The 21509-nt window shown below is 30.9% G+C and overlaps 1 protein-coding gene across 7 annotated transcripts in view; it reads left to right on the forward strand.

Moving 5' to 3' along the window:
- Window positions 1–21509, forward strand: part of RhoGAP19D (Rho GTPase activating protein at 19D) — a 60160-nt gene that overhangs the window by 8640 nt on the left and 30011 nt on the right. For all 7 annotated transcript variants that reach the window (XM_086832902.1, XM_086832901.1, XM_086832906.1 and 4 more), the window contains exon 3: window positions 7296–7364. The gene's annotated coding sequence lies outside the window, so the exon portion shown is untranslated. The remainder of the gene's footprint in view (window positions 1–7295; window positions 7365–21509) is intronic.

The raw sequence follows: 21509 nt of genomic DNA on the forward strand, positions 1-21509 counted from the left end.
ATGATGGTTAAAGGTGGCTTTGGTGGTGGTGGTGATGGTGGTGCTACTGGTGATTTTGTTGCTGGGTCGGGCTGGGAAGCTTTCGACACGTGCGTCAAGTTGTGGCGGTATCAGGAGCAGGGTGGGTGGTCCAAGTGGGTGGCTATTCGCTATCTCAATGTCTGCCTGCCAGACGTTTCCTCATATCACAAAAAAAAAGAAAAAACAATGCCAGAGAGCAAGGGAAAAACAACAGCGGAAACTGTGGGAGAGCAAATGTCTAAGCTGGAAGGGGAATAGAAACAAAATATAAGAAGAAATTATGAAACATTTCCCTTTGGAAATTGTACATATTTGCTAAAATGTCATATGTTTCGGGTATAAAACTAAGCACTTTCTTGAGTTAATTTAATAATATAAATTCCTAATCACCTGATTAAGTGCTCTAAGTTTAAATTCGATTCCTTAAATTAAAGTCTTCAGTATACTAGAATATTTAAAATTCTCAAGTACGAATTCATCGACACACCTTGCAACACGAAAACTGATAAGATGTTTTGACAGAAAATCTTAATCTTTGGATTAAGTGTGAAATATATATGATTTTTTCACTGTATACTATATGGTTTCCATATACTAATGCAGTAAAATTGTAACATCAGTTGATTATGTTTTGATTTTATAAAGAATTTCTTAAAACAAACAATTATATATGTGTACATATTTATTACTAGACATGCACACACACTTAATATACACTACGCTATAGACAGAAAAACTGAACAAACATAAGAATATATCGTGGAATGGAACGAAGGAAACAGAAAGCAAAGCGGGGAATGGAGTGTGAAGTAGCATTGAGCTATAACAGAGAACAAGCGAACGCAAATGCGTTGGAGGACAGCACTTGACTACAACAAACAATAAAAAAAAAACAAGAAAAAACATTTAATAAAAAAAAATAAAACAAAAAAACTAGAGTAAAAACAAAAGTCACATACAAAAAAAAAAAAACTCAAGGTATACAGAGCAAAGAAAATAATAGTAAATAAAACAAACATTCTAAAGCAAAGTAAATCACAACTTTATTTAACACTAAACAAACTTAGGAAACCAATTATTATTATTAATTAATCTAGATCGTTATTTTCATTCGTTTTATAGATTCTAGATTTTTAAAATAATTTTTATTTAAAGTTTATTTCCAATTTCTTTAAAATTTCACGAAAACCAAGGAATTATTTTCACTATTCCATAGATTTTGGATTATTTAAAGCCTCAATGAATTTATGTTTACAATTTATGGCTAATTACTTTAAAATAATTGATTAATCTACGCAAATTCGTTCATTATTTAATAAATTTTGGATTTTTGACGGCTTTTTAAAACTTATAATTAATGTTAACCATAACTTTGTTAAAATTTATTAACTTTAGATCAATAATTTGTGATTCTCGTGATTAAGTTTCAAAACTAAAGCTACTTTAAAAGGTGTTAAAATTATTATTAATAAATCTAAGCAGTTATTTTTATTATACCATAGATTGTGGATTTTTTAAAGCTTTATAGAATTTTTATTTAAAGTTTATTGTAATTTTGTTCCTTCTTTAACATTGTATTAAAAATCATTACTTTAGATCCTCCATTTATGAGTTTAGTGACAACTTTAGAAATACTTCAAATTAATATTATTTATCTTAAATAAAATTCCATATAAAATGTCGTTAAAAATATTTAAAAATTAATATTGAAGTGAAATTGTGGATAACCCCTTATTTTTCATAGTGTATGCTTAGCGTCTCTGTTAACTGTTAATGTTCACCGGTGACAACGACAACGAGCGACAGTAACAACAACAGTAACAACAACAAAAGAGCGGTAAGCACAGCTGCAGGGCAGTAAAATATCGATCGTAATTGTCAAGAGCAGAAAACTGAAGTGCGGGGGGGAAAGCAAGGAGCGAGGAAAAGCTGGGGTTGGGGGTTGGGGGGTGGGGAAAGCTGAGGAGGCAAAGAGGGTGGTATTTTCCTGACATTCAAATTAGGGGGAGGAAAACGGAGGTGCATTCACTAGAAAAGCTTTACTCGAAGGAAACATGCTTGGGAATTTCCAGAGAGTAAATAAAAACGATAAAAGAAAAAAAGAAATGGAAAGGAATGTCTGGGAAAATGAAGTGTGAGCATTAATTCCAGGAAAATGCATTCACAAAACCAGCTTTCAGATGTTTCATGTTTCTTGTTCAAAATCACAAAGGTGTAAGATGTTTAGTATTTCCACGCGTTCTTTAATAGAGTCTTAAAAAAATTGAAGATAATAAAATGCCAAAAATGCTCAGAAATGGCCGAATTGAAGTTCAATTATATATAGATATCAACCATTAATTTGTTGCCACTTCCTCACATTATTATTATTATTTTTCTTCTCCCGATGACTCGCTTTTCTCATTCAATAATCTCAATTCGATTCCAGCTAAGTAGATTGCATTCATTCTGTGAGGATTGCATCGGACAGATAACTTGATTTCCTTCCACTTCCCTGCAGCACCCCAAGTTTCCTTTGCCTTTGCCAGTGCGTTCCTTGAAGTGCACAGGAAATTGCGTTTAAATGAATCAATAGATAAAAGCTTTTGCCAATTGCATTCGCATCTATTGCAATAAAGCAAGGGAATCCCTCGCGATACACTGAGACAAATATAAATGTCAGCTCTATTTGGTAGGGGAAGAAACCTCTTTACCTGTAATCTTATCAAATTGTATAATTATCAGTTAAATGGGTAATATTGTAACCAAAATGAGGGCAAGGCATTATTATCAGAGAGTGATTTTTTTTATATTCAACTGGTCTGGTTGATTCATTTTATTTGATTTGATTTCAGGTACTTGGTTATAGAGATATGATGGATTGCGATAAAAATGTAGTAGATTTTATTGGAAAATTAATAGAATCATTTTAAAATATATTATATGTAATTAACCTTTTTAAAAATTCAAGTGTTTTCAATAAGAAGGCGCAAAATAAAGCAATATTTGATCTATTTCTTTATTAACCTTTCAGGGTATTATAATAAAAAACCTTTTGCGAATCAATATAGGAAAAGTTTTCAAATTTAAATGAATACTTTTTTTGACTTATTGATGAGTTTTTCAACTTTAATTTCTCGAAAAATGTGTCACATAAAAATATCAATAAATATCGATTTAAGGAATGTGATAATTTTAGGCCTAGTTATCATTTTTTGCAATTTAGTTCCATAATTAAATTTTAAACTGTATAAAAACTTCACCTTCCTGAAGTTAGTTTCCTTTCTCATTATTTATAAAATTAATAATATTTCATAACCCCTAAATTCTTCAAGTGTTAATTTGAACTTGGCTTTAAGGATGCAAGCTGCATACAGAGAGAGAGAGAGAGAGAGAGAGAGAGAGAGTGGAAAAGAGATGGGGCGAGAAAGATATAGGCTTGTGTGAGAGAGAAGGCGAGTGAAGTGCGCGAAAGGGAGACTCTCTTGACTTTATGTGTGCAATTTCCGTTTCTTCTGCAGGGCACCCCATCTTCTCTCCCTATCTAGCATCCTTTCTCCGCATCCATTCTCTGTCACTCCATCTCGCTCTCATGCTCTTCCCCATCCCGTTTCTCTCTATTTTCACAATGTAACGACTTCTGCGGAGGATGCGACAGATAACAACAACAACAATAACAACAACAACAACAACAACAACAACAACAACAACAACAACAACAACAACAACAACAACAACAACAACAACAACAACAACAACAACAACAACAACAACAACAACAACAACTATAACAACAACAACAATAATAACAACAGAAAGAGAAACAACAACAATGACAAGTCAAGGAGCCTTGAAGTTGCAGCTCCTGCTTCTTCTTCATCTTCTCCTTTATACAATATTGCATCGATGTGTGCATGCGTGTGTGTATTTTGTGTGCACTTGAAGAAAATAGGAAGCTTACTTTCAATAGGTTTTGAAATTCAAATGAAATAAACAAGAATTTAAAGGTTCTTTATCTAAATTCTAATTTATTATATTGGTAATATATAGTAATAAATTCGATACGTATTGTAAAAGTTTACATTATATGAAATTTTATATTTGGTATAATATTACCTGAAAATATTTACCTTTTGACTTTTATAATATTTGCATATTATTTTTACAATATTTCAGGATAATAACACCTTTATAGCAAGGTTTTTTCAAAGACCCCTTTACAGTATATAAAACAACATATATTTTATTTTAAAAGCTACTTTTTTGGATCCTCAAAAGCCCAATTTTCCTCTGTGTTTCCATGACTTGGCACTGACTTGATTTTAATGCTGAAACTTAAGCCGGTTTGCGATGCGTTTTGCGGCCTGTTTTGTGGCCTGGTCCTTGAACTGTCTCCTTCTCCCTCTGCCTCTCTCTCGTTCTCACTCTGCCCCTCCCGCTCCCTTTATTTTGTTGGGTCTTCCCCTTGTGTAATAACAAAAACAAAAAAAGCCCAAAAAGGTTACAAAAAAAAAAGGAAGCCAGAGCTGAAAGAAATACAGTGAAATATCTAAAATTAAAATATAAATGAAACATTTCTTGGTTAATAATCGTTAAACTTAAATTAACTTGTTTTCCTTTAAGTTACATCTCGAACTTTCGATGCATCTTATAGTTCTGATAAGAAAAATCGGAGTCTATCTCCGTTGATTACATGTCAGTGTAATCTTTCCGGAAATTAAGAAAATGCATATGTTTTGAACGGTTTTTCCGTGAATTAAAACCAAGATATATTTTTTTAATGGGAATGAAAGATGGAATTAATTGAACTTTAGGGGAATACAAATTGTCATGAATTTGTAAATACATTATTTTTTACTATAAATAAATAATATGATTGATGTAACTAAATATTAAATTTGTTTCGTTAGCTTTATTTCAATTTAAAGATTAAAAAATACAACTAAATAATAACTTTTCTCATTGCAACAATTTCCATCTTCTCTCTATGCATTTTCTACAGTTTAAACTTTAGCTCTCTTCACACTCCCTCCCCCTATCTCTCTGAACAGATTGCATTGAACTGCAGCAGTCAAGCGAATGCAAGTGAAAGAGAGAGCGTCAGTCAGGCCAGACAGAGAGAGAGAGAGAGAGAGAGTGAGAGTGTGCGAAAGGGATCGAGAGTTGTATCCAATTTACCAATGCCCCGCGGTGTTTGTCTTCACAGTTGAAACTGAAACTGTACCAAATTAAAAATCTAAAAAATACACAAAAAAAAAAATAAATAAATATCCGAATAAGACAGTCAAGAGTGGGTTGAGTGGGCTAAATTTGCACAGAGAGAAAAAAATGATAAATTTAAAGGAATAATAATTACTGCTACCCATAGAGGTATAATATTTTTCTTTATTATTTTCTAATATGTTCTCAGTAAACCAGTAAAAAGTGTTTAGAGACAAATGGATAAGCGGACAAAGGTACAGACGGGTGAACGGTAAGCGGACAGAAACAGACGGACAAACGGACAAACAGACAAACGGATAAGCGGACAAACAGAAAGACGGACAGCAGGACAAGAGGACAAAACGAACAAACGGACAAGAGTTAAAAAGACAAACGGATAAAGAGGACAAACAATCAGACAAACGAACAAATAGACAAACAGACACATGGATAAGCGGACAAGCGGGCAGAAGGACAAACGGATAAGCGGACATAGGGATCAAGTTTTCTTTTACTAAAAAGTAGTACATAAATTAAAAGAGAAAACAAAATGTTAAAATAGTACATAAATATATATTTAAACAATATATTTCTAAATATTAAACAATAAATATTAAGAATATATATTAATTTTTTTTTGCTGCTGTGCATAAATCCTTGGGATTATGCATATGGTTTGCTGCAACCCCTGTGCGACACATATGCAACCCTCTTCCTGTTCACCACCACACCCCCCATCAATCCAACCCAACCCCATTATCCCGCCCTCCATTATCCCCATAGTCATGTTTCTACCACCCACCTCCCCCAGTTTCTGTCGTCTGTGAATTGCATTTTGAATACTCATTATAAAGGTTCTCAGCTCGGTGGGATTTCCACTCCCAGTTGCATGCATGAAATGAGCAGGGCAGGGAAAAGTCCACCCAACCCCCCAACCCCCCCTGCGGGGATCACCCAAAAAGCAACCCTCTGTCCAAAAACAAAAAAAGAAGGAAAGAACCCCCAGAAGGCTAGAAAACCCAAAAGGTCCAATGCGCCACCGCCACCCTTTGTTGTTTCTCATTCATAAATGGATTTTAAAGTGGATGCAATCTGGTGCTGAAAGTGATTCAGGGGGTGGTGGTGAATGTGGGGTTGGGTGTGGTTGTGCGTACTTTCCAGGAGACCAGACCCAGACCCAGACCTCTGCTATTTTTAACATGAGTATGCACTTGGAGCCTTCATTATAAAATTAAATATATACACACACCCCTACAAATATGTTATGCCTTCCATTGTTTTTGCTTTCCCCGTACAGTAAACACTTGAGACAAAACTTTAGCGATAGATTAAAACACCTTAAATATGTTTTATAATTTACTGGTATTTTAATTTCCAATAATCAGAGAAATATTTATTACTTCAATGGGAAACACTTGTCTTGGGTATTTTGGAGAACCATATATATATAGCAACCCCCGGTTGGCAACCCTTTCTGAAAAACCTTTTGTAAAATCCATCCAACCAAATCTAACAAGATCCCAAAACGGCCAAGATAATTGCATAAAAACCAAATCCAATCAGTTTGATTAGCAAAATCAACCCCGGAACATGTCCTCCCTTCTGCACAGATCCCATTAGAATTAGAATTGAACACCTTTCGGATTACTACATCGGTCAAAAATAATCCTTGGAGAGTCACAAAAAGACCATCCATCACGTTTTGTCAAAACCTGGCCTGGAAGATGAATGGAAGGCAGTTGAGGGATTACTTTCAGGACTCGTAACTGATATGATAAGTACAGGGATAAGTTGAGGGTTCTATAAAGGGGGTTCCTTCGATTGGTTGATACCCAAGTGATCTGATAATAAGACTTTTAAGACCAGTCTTTAAGTCAATACAAGATTTATAAGATTTCCATAAATGTTCCTTGCAATTTGTAAATTAATTTAATTAATTGATAATAATACAGACCAGTCCTTCAACCAATATAAAAATTCATAGCATTTCCATGAATATTTTCAGGAATTTGTTAATTAATTTAAGGTTTATAATATTTCTAAATTGAAGCAATTTAATTAATCTATTTTATCTTTATATTGTCTATTTTCAGCTTGACTTGCAGTTGCAAAAGTTGAAATAAAATCATTGGATATAGGACAATTCCAGTTGCATAAATAAGGTAATTTAAGAACCTCTTTTTTTATTATTGTTTATAAATAAGGGAAATGTTTATGCTGTACTTCTTTTTCTTTACCTTAAACAATCTTTAAGAAACCAAGAGTCATGTTTCCAAGTCATTAAATGTAAATCTTTAATCTTAAGTTTAACCAGCCGCCCTTCGCCCCTTTTCCGCACCAAAAGTTTTAGTTCATGGCCCAAAACTTCTCACAAAACAAAATTTAAATAAAAAAAAAGAAAAATCATGAACAAAAAATGAAAAACTTGCAAGTGCAATGGAAGCCCGTCCTAATTGAGTTTTGTGATGCACCGAAAAAATGACTTTGCAATTTAACAACAATAACAGCAAGCATTAAAACCTCGAGTAATTTATTATTATTATTTTCCCTCCCTTTTTTTTGTTGGGGTATTTTTTCATAATTCAAAACTGAAAACTTTATTTGGGCAGAGTGTGAATGGAGGGACAATGAATGAATTGTTGCAACATGCAAATAGTCACGTAACCTGAGAGAGCTAAAAGCAATTTTCAATTAAGAGACCAAAAATCAAATCAAACACAAATGTTGGAAGGGAAAAGAGCTAAGAAAAAATGACACAAAAACTGAAAAAACAAAGGGAAACTTATGGAAATAGAAAACAAAAGTGAAGTACACAGAATCATCAACTTCAGAAAAATGAAGAGAAGTCGGTGCAAAGATCTCGTGTCTCTGATAATTCGACATTTACAGTTCACTTCCAATTGAACTCGAAGAATCCATGTCAATGAGCAACAATAATAATAATAATAATAATAACAATAATACAACAACAAAAAACAATAACAACACACAGGGGCAACAAATTGAACTGTTTTCTCCACTCACGTTTTAGGTTATTTTTATTTATAGTCCTCAAGAAAGTTATTTACAAAAGTTGCTGCAAAATTTTAAGAATCAAAAAATATATTTATACTCTTTCATTGATAAAAATGTTTAATAATATTTGTAATCTTTAATTGGAAGGTTTTATAGTATCCAATATTATTTAAAATAAATAATAATTAAATAATATATATTTTTATGCTATTTCAATGTTTTCTCCATTAAAGTTTGGGGTATTTACTTTAAACCTTAAAAAACTGTATAAAAAGTTGCGTTGAAATGTATGAATTACTAAAATATTATAGTAATTAAATATCATATATTTTCATTGATAAAACTATTACGTAATATTAAAGCATTCATATTTAAATCGCTCGTTTAATATACTCCATATTTATATCATTATTTTCAATAATTTAAATATAGTTTTCTTATCCTATTTAAAAATATATGATAAATTGAGAAATTTTTTTTTTGTTAAGGACGAATTATTAAAATTTGAATTGATAAAAATATTTAGTAGTACCTTTAACCTTATTTAAATTGTTAATATTCATAAAAGTTATTTAAAAATCTTAAAATTTAAAATTTCATAACCTTTATAATTATTTGAATTATATATTATATATATTATATGTATTTCTTAATGCTATTTTATTGATATTTATTATGAATTTTCAAAGCTATTTAAATTATATTTGTTAAAAATTGAGTGCTTGTTTTTGCTAAAAATTACCTAAAACCCATAAATATATTAATATTTTTATTATTATATATATTTTTTCAATGCTATTTAAATGATTTTTATCATAAATAATTTTGCCTTTACAATATTTTCAACATTTAATGCATTTTGAGTGCTACATAAATGATACTTATAAACGGAGTGCTGATTTTGATAAAAATTCAATAAACTCCATAATTATTTCAAAAATGTATTTTTTTAGGTCAATATTTGAACTATTTACTATATTGTTAAAGCTGTTTAAATGATATTTAGCATAAATTGAGTGTTTTGTTTATTTAAAACTCCATAAATAATTAAATATTTTCGAAATTATACATATTGTTAATGCTTTTTAAATAAGATTTATTATAAATCGAGTGCTGTTTTTGTAAAGAATTCTATCAAATACAAATACAAATTATTTCAATAATATATTTAATGATTTTTAAATTATATTTATCATAAATTATATTAAATTTCCCTTAAATCCATAAATATTTCAATATATTCAACATATTTTTAATATTTTTTAATCGATATTTTTCCTAAAATGTCTTTATGTCTTTCTTTAAACAATTTAAAGTTTAAATTCTATTGCATAAAACTCTCTCTCTCTCTCTCTCTGTGTGCGTACATAGACAGAGAGAGAAATAATTATTTCGTTTATTTCATCAAGTGTGTGTGTGAGTGTGTTTGAGACAAGTTTCTTCTCTTGGTTTTCCCTATTTTTTTTTTTTTTTTTTGCTTGCCCTGGGACTCTCTCTCTCTTTCTCTCTTTCTCTCTCCCTCTCTAATAAATTGGTCAAAGGCCTGAATAATTGCAAATTAAATGCTACCCATGAGTGAAGAGGGGGGGGAGCAGAGGAGGGGGTGGTAACGAGGGCGGAAACCGAGTGCCGAGTGGGACGATGCCATTGTGGGGCAGGTCATTTGCATAGTGCACAAATCCATTTCCTCCCCCCATTTTCCCCTCTTTTTCCCCGATACATACTATATATTTTTTCGAATTATATTTCTTTTCTTTTTTTCTGTCGTTGCCGAGGGTCGAATCACACATTCTTTCCCCTCGATTTTTAGGTTTTTATATCAGCTACGCGCGCGTACAATATCATTTTGCTCTGTTATTGCCGTTTTATATTTTTTTGTTTACTTTAAAAACTGTTGGCTTTTGTTTATTCTATTCTGCCCTGTTTGTGTTGTATATATGTACATATATCTATATGTTTTCACTCTTTGGTTTTTAGCTTATTCTGGATACCTAGATGGTATTTCTTTCGATCCCCAAACGAGGAAATTGGAAAGCAAAGTTACGTGAATTGAACATTTAATTTTGAAATTTCGACATATAATATAATCATGATTATTGTGGATTTATAGTATTCCTCAATGACACAATCTTGTGACAAATCTTTGAGTTTATTCAAATGTTTACGTCATTGAATACTCATGGGGAAGAAGAACATCGACAATGTTTACACGAATTTATTATTAATTCGCTTAAATTACATTTGTCAAAGAGCCAGAAGGAAAAAAATCAGAAAAGAAAGATCTACACGAACGATCATTAATCATACTCGAAGAATGCACAGAAAGATAATGATTGAAAAAAAATATACGGAATATATACCACAATATATGTACATACATATGTACGTGTCTTACAAATAATAAATAAGAATATGGTAATACCAGATATGTGGGATTTTGTAGCTTAATTAATCATTAATACTGATATTAAGACACAAATACAACAAAATATAATCCAAGAAGTGTTTTTGATAAATGCAATGTTGAGTCTGTTTTAGTTTGGTAATTCATAGTAAAGTTTATATTAAAGGGTTTTTATTGACTTAAAAAAAAAGCATTTCTTGACTTAAATTTAACCATTTCTTAACTTAAATTAAAGCTGTCCTTGAAAGGATTCTTAAATTTCAAGTACATTTTGTATTTCTTTCTGGTTTTGTGGCTTCAAACATTTTCCAAAAAGTTTCTTATGTTCTTGGGCACAACATTCTGTAATGAACATTCTTGGGATGCTTCTTCTTCTTATTTTAGCAATCTTGATACACTGGAAAAAATATAAATTATTTTTAAACTTTGTAGAAAGTATCTAAAACCAGTTGAAAATTATGTTTAACTTAGTTGGAGAATTTTAACTTCATTATTAAGTATTGCTTGGTTTGTTTGATTTATATTTGATATGTTTACTGATTTATTCATTTATTATTCAATGTTTTCTACCAAATGTCTATTCTTTTTTTATATTTATATATATTACTATATATATTCATATATATATTTACCTAATTTCGTTAGATATATAGTTTTAAAATTAAAAGCAACTATTTTTTATGCATTAAAATTTTTTCCTGCACATTTTTAATAAGAAATATTTAAATATTCAATAAAATACTGGTTTCTTAATTTATTTATAATTTTATCAGCTTAAAAATTTATTCATTAATTATTTAATGCAATTTTTCCTTTTTGCTCTATTTCTGAAAATTAAATGTACATGTACATATTTAATTATTTAGCTATAATTTAACTTAATACTATATATTTTCATATATATTACCTAATTACAATTGAAATATATTTTTTTTATATAACATGTTTTTATTTACATTTATATTTCAATTATTTTCATTACTCTTCTAATACGAAATTATTAAGTTTAAACTTATTACAATTTATTGTAACCCAAAAGCTAAACAAAACATTGGCTTTATTTAATTTCCTTGAACTAATTCTTTTGTTTTTCTCTCTCCCCTAGTTTTTGTATATTTTTTCGTATTTGCTTGATTATTTTGCGGCCCATTTTTTAAACAAGTTTATTTCTTTATTTGTTTCAACAATTGACAAGTGGAAGAGAGTTCAAGAACTTTTTGTATTTGCCTCGATTGTTGCCATTCTATGGTTTTTCCTTGATTTTATTTATTTTCTTTCTTCACTTTTCCTTTTCTTCTTTTTTTTTTGGCGGTAAACCGTTTAATGATGATATAATACAAGCCAACTAAACACACACACCTACAGCGAGGGAAATTGAAAAGAGGAAGAAGCTTAGCACGCAAGCAGTGCTCACATTTTCCTCCCTCGGGAAAATCTATATATATTTCCCCCCTCATCTTGCAGCAACTAGAGAGGAGAAGAAAAAGGTCGTTGAATGAGGTCAAGGTAGCCAATTCCATCTCTGTCTCCGTCTCTGTTTCCATCTCTTTTTCCCCCACAGGAAAAACAAGATGATGATGTTTCCATTTTCCACTTCATTTATTGATTTGCCGTCAGTTGTCAGAAATTAGATTATTAAGGCAAGGCAAGGCGTTCGGTTCTCTCAGCTGGACCAATAATTTTCCTGCAGCTCCGCCCTTATTTTTCCACCTTACCCCCCACCCCCACCCGCCCATCAACTGATAATAGAGGAAGGAAAACTGTGCGGGGCGAAGCAAAAAACAAAAAAAAAAAAGACATAAAACACATAACACAAACAAACAAACGATCGACCGACGGACGACGCTGCAAGAACATTAAATAAACAATTCGAAAATAAACGTAGCAACAAAATACAACAAAATTGAGCATGGAAAATAATCAAGATATTTTTTTTTGTTAGGCTCTCGAATGTAATAATACCCTGTAAAAGTTCATTATATTTTGAGGAACGTGGAATATAGATTTTTCTTTAATTTTTAACATCTTTATAAAGTAGAAAACTAGACTTTTTCATTGTATTTTGGATTTGTATTTTACCAAACTTTAAAATAATATATTTAAGTGAAAATTATTTAACATTTTTACTAGTAGATATAGAGATAGATAGAGATAGATAGAGATAGATAGAGATAGATAGAGATAGATAGAGATAGATAGAGATAGATAGAGATAGATAGAGATAGATAGAGATAGATAGAGCTAGCTAGAGATAGAATATTATGGAGTGAGGTTTATTATGGTTTTTAGAATAATAGAATATAATTGGTTTATAATTTTTCCAAGTACAAAATCCTTTCCAGGATTTATTTGTTCTGGTTTTAGCTGAATTAGATAATAATAATTAAATAATAAATAAATTGCATAATAGTTTTATATTAACTCTTTCAAAAATTAAAGCAAAACTTGATAAGTACTGTTGAATAAAAGTAATTTGCAACATTTTTTCTAAATTTTGATGTAACCTGTTTTCAGGTTTTATGAAGAGTTTAAAGTACTCTTTGCTTAACTCTTTCAGTCTAAAAAAAAAACTTGAAAGTGGTCTTTTAAAAATTATTTTGGAAAAATTTAAAATATGCAAAATAGCCTTTATTCAGGTTTTAGAAGCAATTAAACTACTTCTCGCTTAATAATTTTAAATTGACTCCTTCGAAATGAAAAGAAAACCTAAAGAGTACCCAATATTAAAAATTATTTACCAAAATTGTAGAAAACTCGATATACCCTTTCTAGGTGGCATTTCCACCTAGAGAAAATAAAATGGAAATTGAAATTGTGAGTGACGGCAGGGCAAGACAGACACACGAATTGCTGGCTGCCTTTGGCTTTGAGTACATTGCCTTTTCGCTGTGTATTTGTGGGCTGTTTTTCCTGCTTTTCTATTTATTTATTTATTTATTATTTTTTTTTTTTTGGTGTTTTGTTTCATATTATTTGTTATATTTGTTGCTGCTTTTTGTGCAAGTGTATTATGGCTATTCCGATTCCAAATCGGCGGCGGACGACACTTGGCAACAAGTTGAATGGCTGAAAAAAAACACACACACACATGTTCCCATGGGAGGGGAAACACCGTCCCAAAGGGGGGGCCGTAACCCCTGATAATGAGGGGACAGTTCAATATATATAGCCAGTGGAGGAGGTATATATATGTATATGTTTTTAGGTGTGCATAATACTCGGGATCGTCAGTCGGCCGTCTGGCCTTTGATGTGCGTCTGCCACAATATTTTTCATATTCTCACCGACTTTTCCCATGTTTTCCCCCCCTAGGCTGGCTGATATTTGATGGATTCCAATCAGATTTGTGGGTTTCCGAGAGGTGGCGATAACCTTTGATACGGCAACGGGGTGTTATATTTTTTTTCTGTTTGTTTGTGCTCCAATTGGGTTAGGTCGGTGTTTGAATCAACCTTATACTTATATTATTTTGTAAAGTTTACCAGAAGTATTTATATTTGTTGTACTTATTAAATATTTATGTTTTCTATCACTCATTGTAAAGATAATTACCTATATATATATAGAGAGATCATAAAGGATTTCAAATCTCTTGAAAAGGTCTCTAAAAGTATGCAATACAATTTTTAAGTATCCACATTCTATGTACATTTTGCTTTGTTTTCTTCTTAGTATTTAATAGAATACTTTTGGCTGCCTTTTTTAAGGACTTAAAACCCTTAAAAATTTTAAATAGCTTTCAGAATTGTTGATATTTTATTTCCATCTTAAAACCAAAACATTTTAATACTTTTCCATCTTTGAATTTATTACAAGCCAACCATTTAGAGGTTAATATCTTGTTCAATCGTTCAGGCGATCTGATCGCCAGATTTCCAGCTATGTATATAGAGTAGATATATATCTATATATACTCGATCCAGCATATGAATGATTTATCGCTGATATCGCTCTGTTTGTTTGCATTGTACTTTTGTTTCGCTCTCGTGTCAGCTTTAATGTAAAGACATATATCTATCGGCTTTTTATCGACTCTTATTCTGCGAATTTGATAGACAAAGAAATACAAATGAAGTCAATACATATCTATATATATACCAGTATTATATGTAATTTATTTATTTTTAATTTTTTTGACTCGATTTCTTTTGTTTTTTTGTTTAAAAGAAATTGTATAAATGTAATTGCACGTAATTGGAGGCCTTTGCGTGTGTCTTTCTCGGGTTTGCTTCATCGTTTTTTGTTTATCGATTCCAAGCTGAGCCATATCATATATATAATATATAAAATATAATAAAGAGGTGTCAGCTCCCCCGGTCTCTACATTTTTTACTCATTATCTGACCAGATATGAAGTCGGAATAGCTATCGCCCCCAAAAAAAAATATGGAAAAAGTGTAATGACAGGTGAACACTGTAAATAAAATGAGAGATAATGCAACTGGTAAGAGCAACGACTGTAAATTTATCAAAAAAGCTAACTTCGGCATGCCGAAGTTTTTATACCCTTGCAGATTGAAATTCGATCACTAGAAATTAATACAATATAAATTATATATTTATGTTAAAAAAACAATTAAGCAATGCCTGATTTCATTTTATTAACCGTTTTGCGTTTTCCCCCATACTATATGATATAGTAGTCCGATTTTCATAAAATTTTACACAAAATTCTAGATTAATATATAATGGCTATATATCAAATTTGATCAAAATCTGTTAAACACTGGAAAAATTATAGTTATTTTTCCTTAAAATTTTCCGATCGTTCCTATGGCAGATATATATGTATATATATGTTTATATAAAGTCCACCGATTCGCCACGCTCCGATTTATATACTGGTAAAATTATATACACGAATAACTCCATAGTTTCACTCAAATAGCTTAAATTTGTTCCAAACAAATCTCGCACATCCGTGCATATGATTCCCAACTGGTTCTAGCATCCCCGGAACGAAGTGACTGCTTCCAGCCAAGTCTCACATAAGTGTTGTGTTACAAAAGTTGCAACTCATTGTTTATTAGTGTTCAAAGTTAGTAACTGATCATATAAACATACTTAATGGTCATAGATACTTACTGTTCAGAGTTACTTACTGCTCATAGATAATTAGTGTTCAGAGTTATTTAGTGCTCATAGTTAATCACTGATCATAGTTATTAACTGATCATAGTTACTTGAAGTTCATTGATACTTACTGATCATAGTTACTTAATGTTTATTGATATATACTGGTAATAGATACTTACAGCTCATAGATAATTAGTGTTCAGAGTTATTTAGTGTTCATAGTTAATTGCTGATCATGGTTTAATAAATCGTCCAATTGTTCCTATGCCAGCTTTATATATGTGTATATATAGTCCACCGATTCGCCATGCTCCGATTTTTACTACTAGAGAAATTATTTAGAAGAATAACTCCATAGTTTCACTCAAATAGCTTAAATGTTCCAAAAGAAATCTCGCACATCTGTGCATATGATTCCCAACTGGTTCTAGCATCCCCGGAACGAAGTGACTGCTGCCAGCCAAGTCTCACATAAGTGTTGTGTTACAAAAGCTGCAAGTCATTGTTTATTAGTGTTCAAAGTTAGTAACTGATCATATAAACATACTTAATGGTCATAGATACTTACTGTTCAGAGTTACTTACTGCTCATAGATAATTAGTGTTCAGAGTTATTTACTGCTCATAGTTAATTACTGATCATTGTTAATTACTGGTCATAGATACTTTCTGATCATAGTTACTTAATGTTCATTGATGAACATATTTACCTTCTGATCATAGTTAGTTACTGATTATAGTTACGTACTGGTCATAGATACTTACTTATATATATATATTATATGGTCGGAGATGAATTCTTTACTGCCTTGTAAACTTTTGGCTGAAATTTCAATACCCTTCAAGGAAATATATATATAAAACAAGAAAGCAAGCTAACTTCGGCACGCCGAAGTTTATATACCCTTGCAGATAGAACTTCTATCAATAAAAAACCATACAATAGAAATGATATATATTTGTGTTAAAAAACAGTGAAGTAATACCTGCTTTCATTGTATTCACCTATACATATTATATTTGCAGTTTTACATTCAAAGACTTGCATTTTTCCTCTACATCAAACGATCGTTTGTATGGCACCTATATGATATAATAGTCCGATTTTCATGAAATTTGACACAATACCGATGATATAGTAGTCCGATTTTCATAAAATTTTATGCAAAATTGTAGAGTATAGTAAAATAACTATATCTCAAATTTGATCCAATTCTATTGAAAACTGAAGAAGTTAAACATTTTTTTGTAAAAATTTTCCGATCATTCCTATGGCAGCTATATGATATAGTCGTCCGATCCGGCCCGTTCCGACATATATATGAGTGAGAGTATATAGAAGGCTAACTACAAAGTTTCATTCAGATAGCTTCAAAACTGAGAGACTAGTTTGCGTAGAAACGGACAGACGGACAGACGGACACACGGACAGAAGGACAGACGGACAGACGGACAGACGGACATGGCTAGATCGACTCGGCTGTTGATCCTGATCAAGAATATATATACTTTATATAATCGGAGGTGTCTCCTTCACTGCGTTGCAAACTTCTGACTGAAATTATAATACCCTGCAAGGGTATAAAAAAAGTTTTTTCATCATTTTCAGGGTGGTCTAACCCTTAAGCAAGAGCTTTGAGTCCCCATTGCATCAGTTTACTTCCAAAGATAGCCAGCGAAAAAGGTTACATTTAGTTTGGCCAATTAAAATTGGCCAAGAATAAAATAATAATAATAAATGGGGGGTGAGCTCTAAACTGGCTAATTAAAAAGTTGTGCAGAAATAAGGATTACCGAACTATAATTAAATAACGAGAAAAGAGCAAGTGTATTTTTGTATTTCCGTGTCCATGGCAATTATTCTTATTAAAAGGGGAATCAAAGTTCAACGTAAAATGAGGATTAACTATTTTTAAACGAAAAAAAGAGGGTGAACTACATTGCAATTATTTTTATTAATAGGAAAAGCGTGGAAGTTACTAATTGCAAAATCTTAGCTGGAAAATAGGTAAAATGAAGTGAAGGGAATAATAGTATTTTCTGAAGGTTTCTCCAAGGAAAGAAATATAAGTAAAAAGTCAAGGAAAAAGGTGTTACATAAAAAATATATCTTAAAAAAATATCAAATAAATATTAACGAGAAAGGAAACCAACTTAGGGAAACCAAAGTTTATATACCCTTGAACTTTGCAATTGAATTAAAGCATCGAATTGAATATCTATCATAACTAAGCTTAAAATATTCATATTCTTTGAATCGATAATTATCTATATTTTTTTATGACATATTTGTCATATATTTTGTTGACAAATCAAAGTTTAATAAAATTATATCTAAGCCAAAACAGCATTAATTTGAATTCGGAAAGCTTTTCAATGCTAGTTTTTATTTAAATAAAAATTCCGCTTACTCGATTTAAAATTTACAAAAATTATAATAACGATAATTTTTGAAATTTTTAATGATGTAACCCCTTATAAAATAAAATAAAAATTAGCTAAAAATTTTTTTTCTGCCTAAGATAGCTATATTGATTTGGCTGTTGCTGCTGATCAAGAATATATATGATTTATAGGGTTGGAAATGACTCCTTCACTCAGTTACATGTTTCTGACTGAAATTAAAATGCCCTGTAATCTTATAATAAAAGAAATACAATTCCAAAAGATAACTATTTAAAATAAACAAATCAATGAAACTCTTAACTTACTTATTTTTCCCCTTGCTCGATAACAATAAAAAATAAATCAAATAAATATCAAAATAATGGAAGGGGAGGAAAACGATGATATCACGGACAAGCAACCGAGAATCGTTTGCCAGCTTTATTGACTATACTTAACAATTTTGTTGTTGTTGCTTCTTGATAACAAATAAATTGATTGTTTTGCACTACAAGCGTTCTCTTTCGGCCGGGAATTAATTTTCAAAATAACAAACAAAAGACGAGAAAAAACTTCTAAAAAAAGAGAGAGAGAAAGAGACGCTGAAACAAAGAAGGTAAAAACCGATAATAATAAAAAACGAAAATAATGTTAAGATTTTGATGGAGGCGGAGGGGAAATTAAAGGCAGAACAAGCGTGTAATGAGCAAAGCAACGGTAAAAGTATTGAAAACGATGTCTGAACAAACCAGAAAAAAAAGCGGAACAGAATCAGAGAATATAAATCAATCGAAGTACATTTCGATTTTATTTAGGAGGCGGCAACCAGATAAAAAATTAAAAAAGAACAATCATGAAATTTATGAAAGTTAAAGAAACGCTTAAAAAAAGTATAATAAATAAATAATAAATAATAAATAAGTTCAAAAAAATTATAAATATAAATTCAAAGTCTTTACAACAATATCTTTATGTTTTTATTGCTTAACCTTCAGTTACAATAAATTATTAAAGTATTTTATGTGGTAATTACTGAAGAACTTGCTTTTAAAAATATTGTAAGTAAAGATTTCAATAACTTCAGCTCCCAAAAAAGTCTAAATATAAATTTAAAGTCTTTAAAACAATATCTTTATGTTTTGACTATCGCTTAACCTTCAGTTTAACTATCGGTTCAATTGCTGATAAGTTGATATAGGTCGTTATAATGGTGTTTTTTTTTTTTTCTATATAAAAGTGAGGGACTAGTCAAGGTCTACAAAAACAGTAGCAAAGAAGAGGTTTTTACAATCATTTCATTAGGCATGTTAGTTTATTTATTTATGTTTTTGTTTTTATTTTTGTTTTTATGATTTGCCAGCATTCAAGTTAATCTCTGGACGAATCTGTTTATCTCTGGTTTATTGGCCTGTATATATATATATATCGCCTTGAATGACTTGACACACTTGAGTTGATTTCGTTTCCCTCCTGAAAGAAAAAAACACACACAGCAACTTTGACAATGCAATTACAATGGGGCAATTATAGAGACTAGTATCTGAACAATCTGTTGTTGGGTCCGTCTATCTGTTTGCGGGTAATTACATGTGTTTTAGCTCAAATTATTATTGCGGTGGCTGTCGTTTATATTTGTTGCTATTTTTGACTTCTTTCTCTTGTTTAATTACGTTCAGTAAGATGCCAGATCATGAATCACAACTAAATATATATATATATATACAAAAAAAAAATCCTTTAATTATTTTTGGGGTCTTTGATCTTTGACCTTATCGCCTGACTTGATTAAACGAAACTCCACGGGTTATATATATTGTTTCTCCCCCAAAAGTTCAAAGACCGAACAATAGCTAAAAACTCGCAAATTAAATCAACGGGGGTTCTATCTCTACTTTATTTTTGCCATTAAAAAAATAACATAAATAAATTGTCTAACACTAATTATGAAAATTAATTCGAGAGTTGTTGGTAGGAAATAATCAGCAAGTTTTTAGCTTTTAGAGATCAGTTTTCATTCGAAAGCAAACAAATGAATACAGTCACTTTGGCATTAATATTTCATTGTTGTCCCATTTTTATTTGTTTTTGAATGTGCGGCGCAGTTCTCGTTGTCGTTAATAAGTTATAGTAATAATTGCACTAGTTTGTCTTGTAAAATATGTAAATGATTATAAAAACGTTTATTAGTTTTTGCATATATGTACATACACTTTTCTGAAAGGAAGGAAATTGCTTTGAATTTCCGGTGTTTTATACTTGTTTTCCCATTAACTTTTTCCAATTCCAATACCTTGTTTTTCTATTATTAATTTATACTTTTTATAAATATATACACAAAAAAAAATCAGTACAAGAAAAGCAAGCAAGGGTGGTTAAACCTTCTTTTTGATCGACAGGTTAAGTCACTTAAATCTTTTCTTTGTTTTTTTGTTTTTTCTCTTGTGGTAATAAACGGCATTATATCATCATAGTGCCATAGAGCCAAATATTACGATCGGTCCATATGCCCGTGTACAGTTAGTTAAGTGCTTTTTACTACCAACTAACTGAAAGAAGGAAGAAAAAACCCCTCAAACTGAATAAACCAAAGGCCCAAAAGACAAAAAGAGTACCGAAACAAAGCAAAACCTTTTCCAGCTTTAATTACAAAGCATAAAAAATACAGTAAAAAAGCCGAAAAACAGATTCAAATGTTGGACATTGACCGTCAAATTGCCAGACAGACGGGCTAAAAAAAAAATATAAACAAAAAAGTGTAACACGCCTCGTCGCATTTTTTGGTTGACCGCCAACCTCCTTCCAACTTACCATTTTTCCTCATTTCGTTTCCATATGTAAACCCCCAATTGTTATAAAACTTAGTGGGTTCAGGAGATGCTAATGCCAAGAACATTTAGGCCAGCTTTTTATGGAGGTGAAGTGTTGGGTTTTCACAGAATTTTTTTTATTTTTTTATCCATCTTAATAAATGTGGAAGCATTTGACAGTTCACATAAGGTAAAAGTTATTATAGCCTAGTGTTTATTGATAATGAATCCAACAGGCATAAAGAGGCATCTCTGACACCCTATAGTGTATATATTCCGAAAAAAAATCATTCAAAATTGAAATTAAGCAATACTAATGCTTAAGTTAAAAATTGTTATATAATATTTAGACTGGTGATCTGATAAAAATCATGAATTAATAAGGTTCTTAAACCTTAGCAACATATGCATTTGTGTTAGCAGCATCAATCAGTGTTGCTCAACAAGTTCCCAGCAACATTTGTCTTTGAGTGTTGCGCAACATTTGTCCTCTATTATCAACATAGTTTGTTTCTTCTGCAATGTTTAATTTAAATTTAAAACAAATTCGAGCATTATTTTAGAAAGTTGAGTCCCCGAATAAACATTTGACCAAAGTTTTAATACTTGTTGCAAAGTAT

The sequence above is a fragment of the Drosophila serrata genome, unplaced genomic scaffold (genome assembly GCF_035046125.1).
Source record: "Drosophila serrata isolate PLE 108 unplaced genomic scaffold, ASM3504612v1 contig_253, whole genome shotgun sequence".
NCBI classification, from domain to species: domain Eukaryota; kingdom Metazoa; phylum Arthropoda; class Insecta; order Diptera; family Drosophilidae; genus Drosophila; species Drosophila serrata.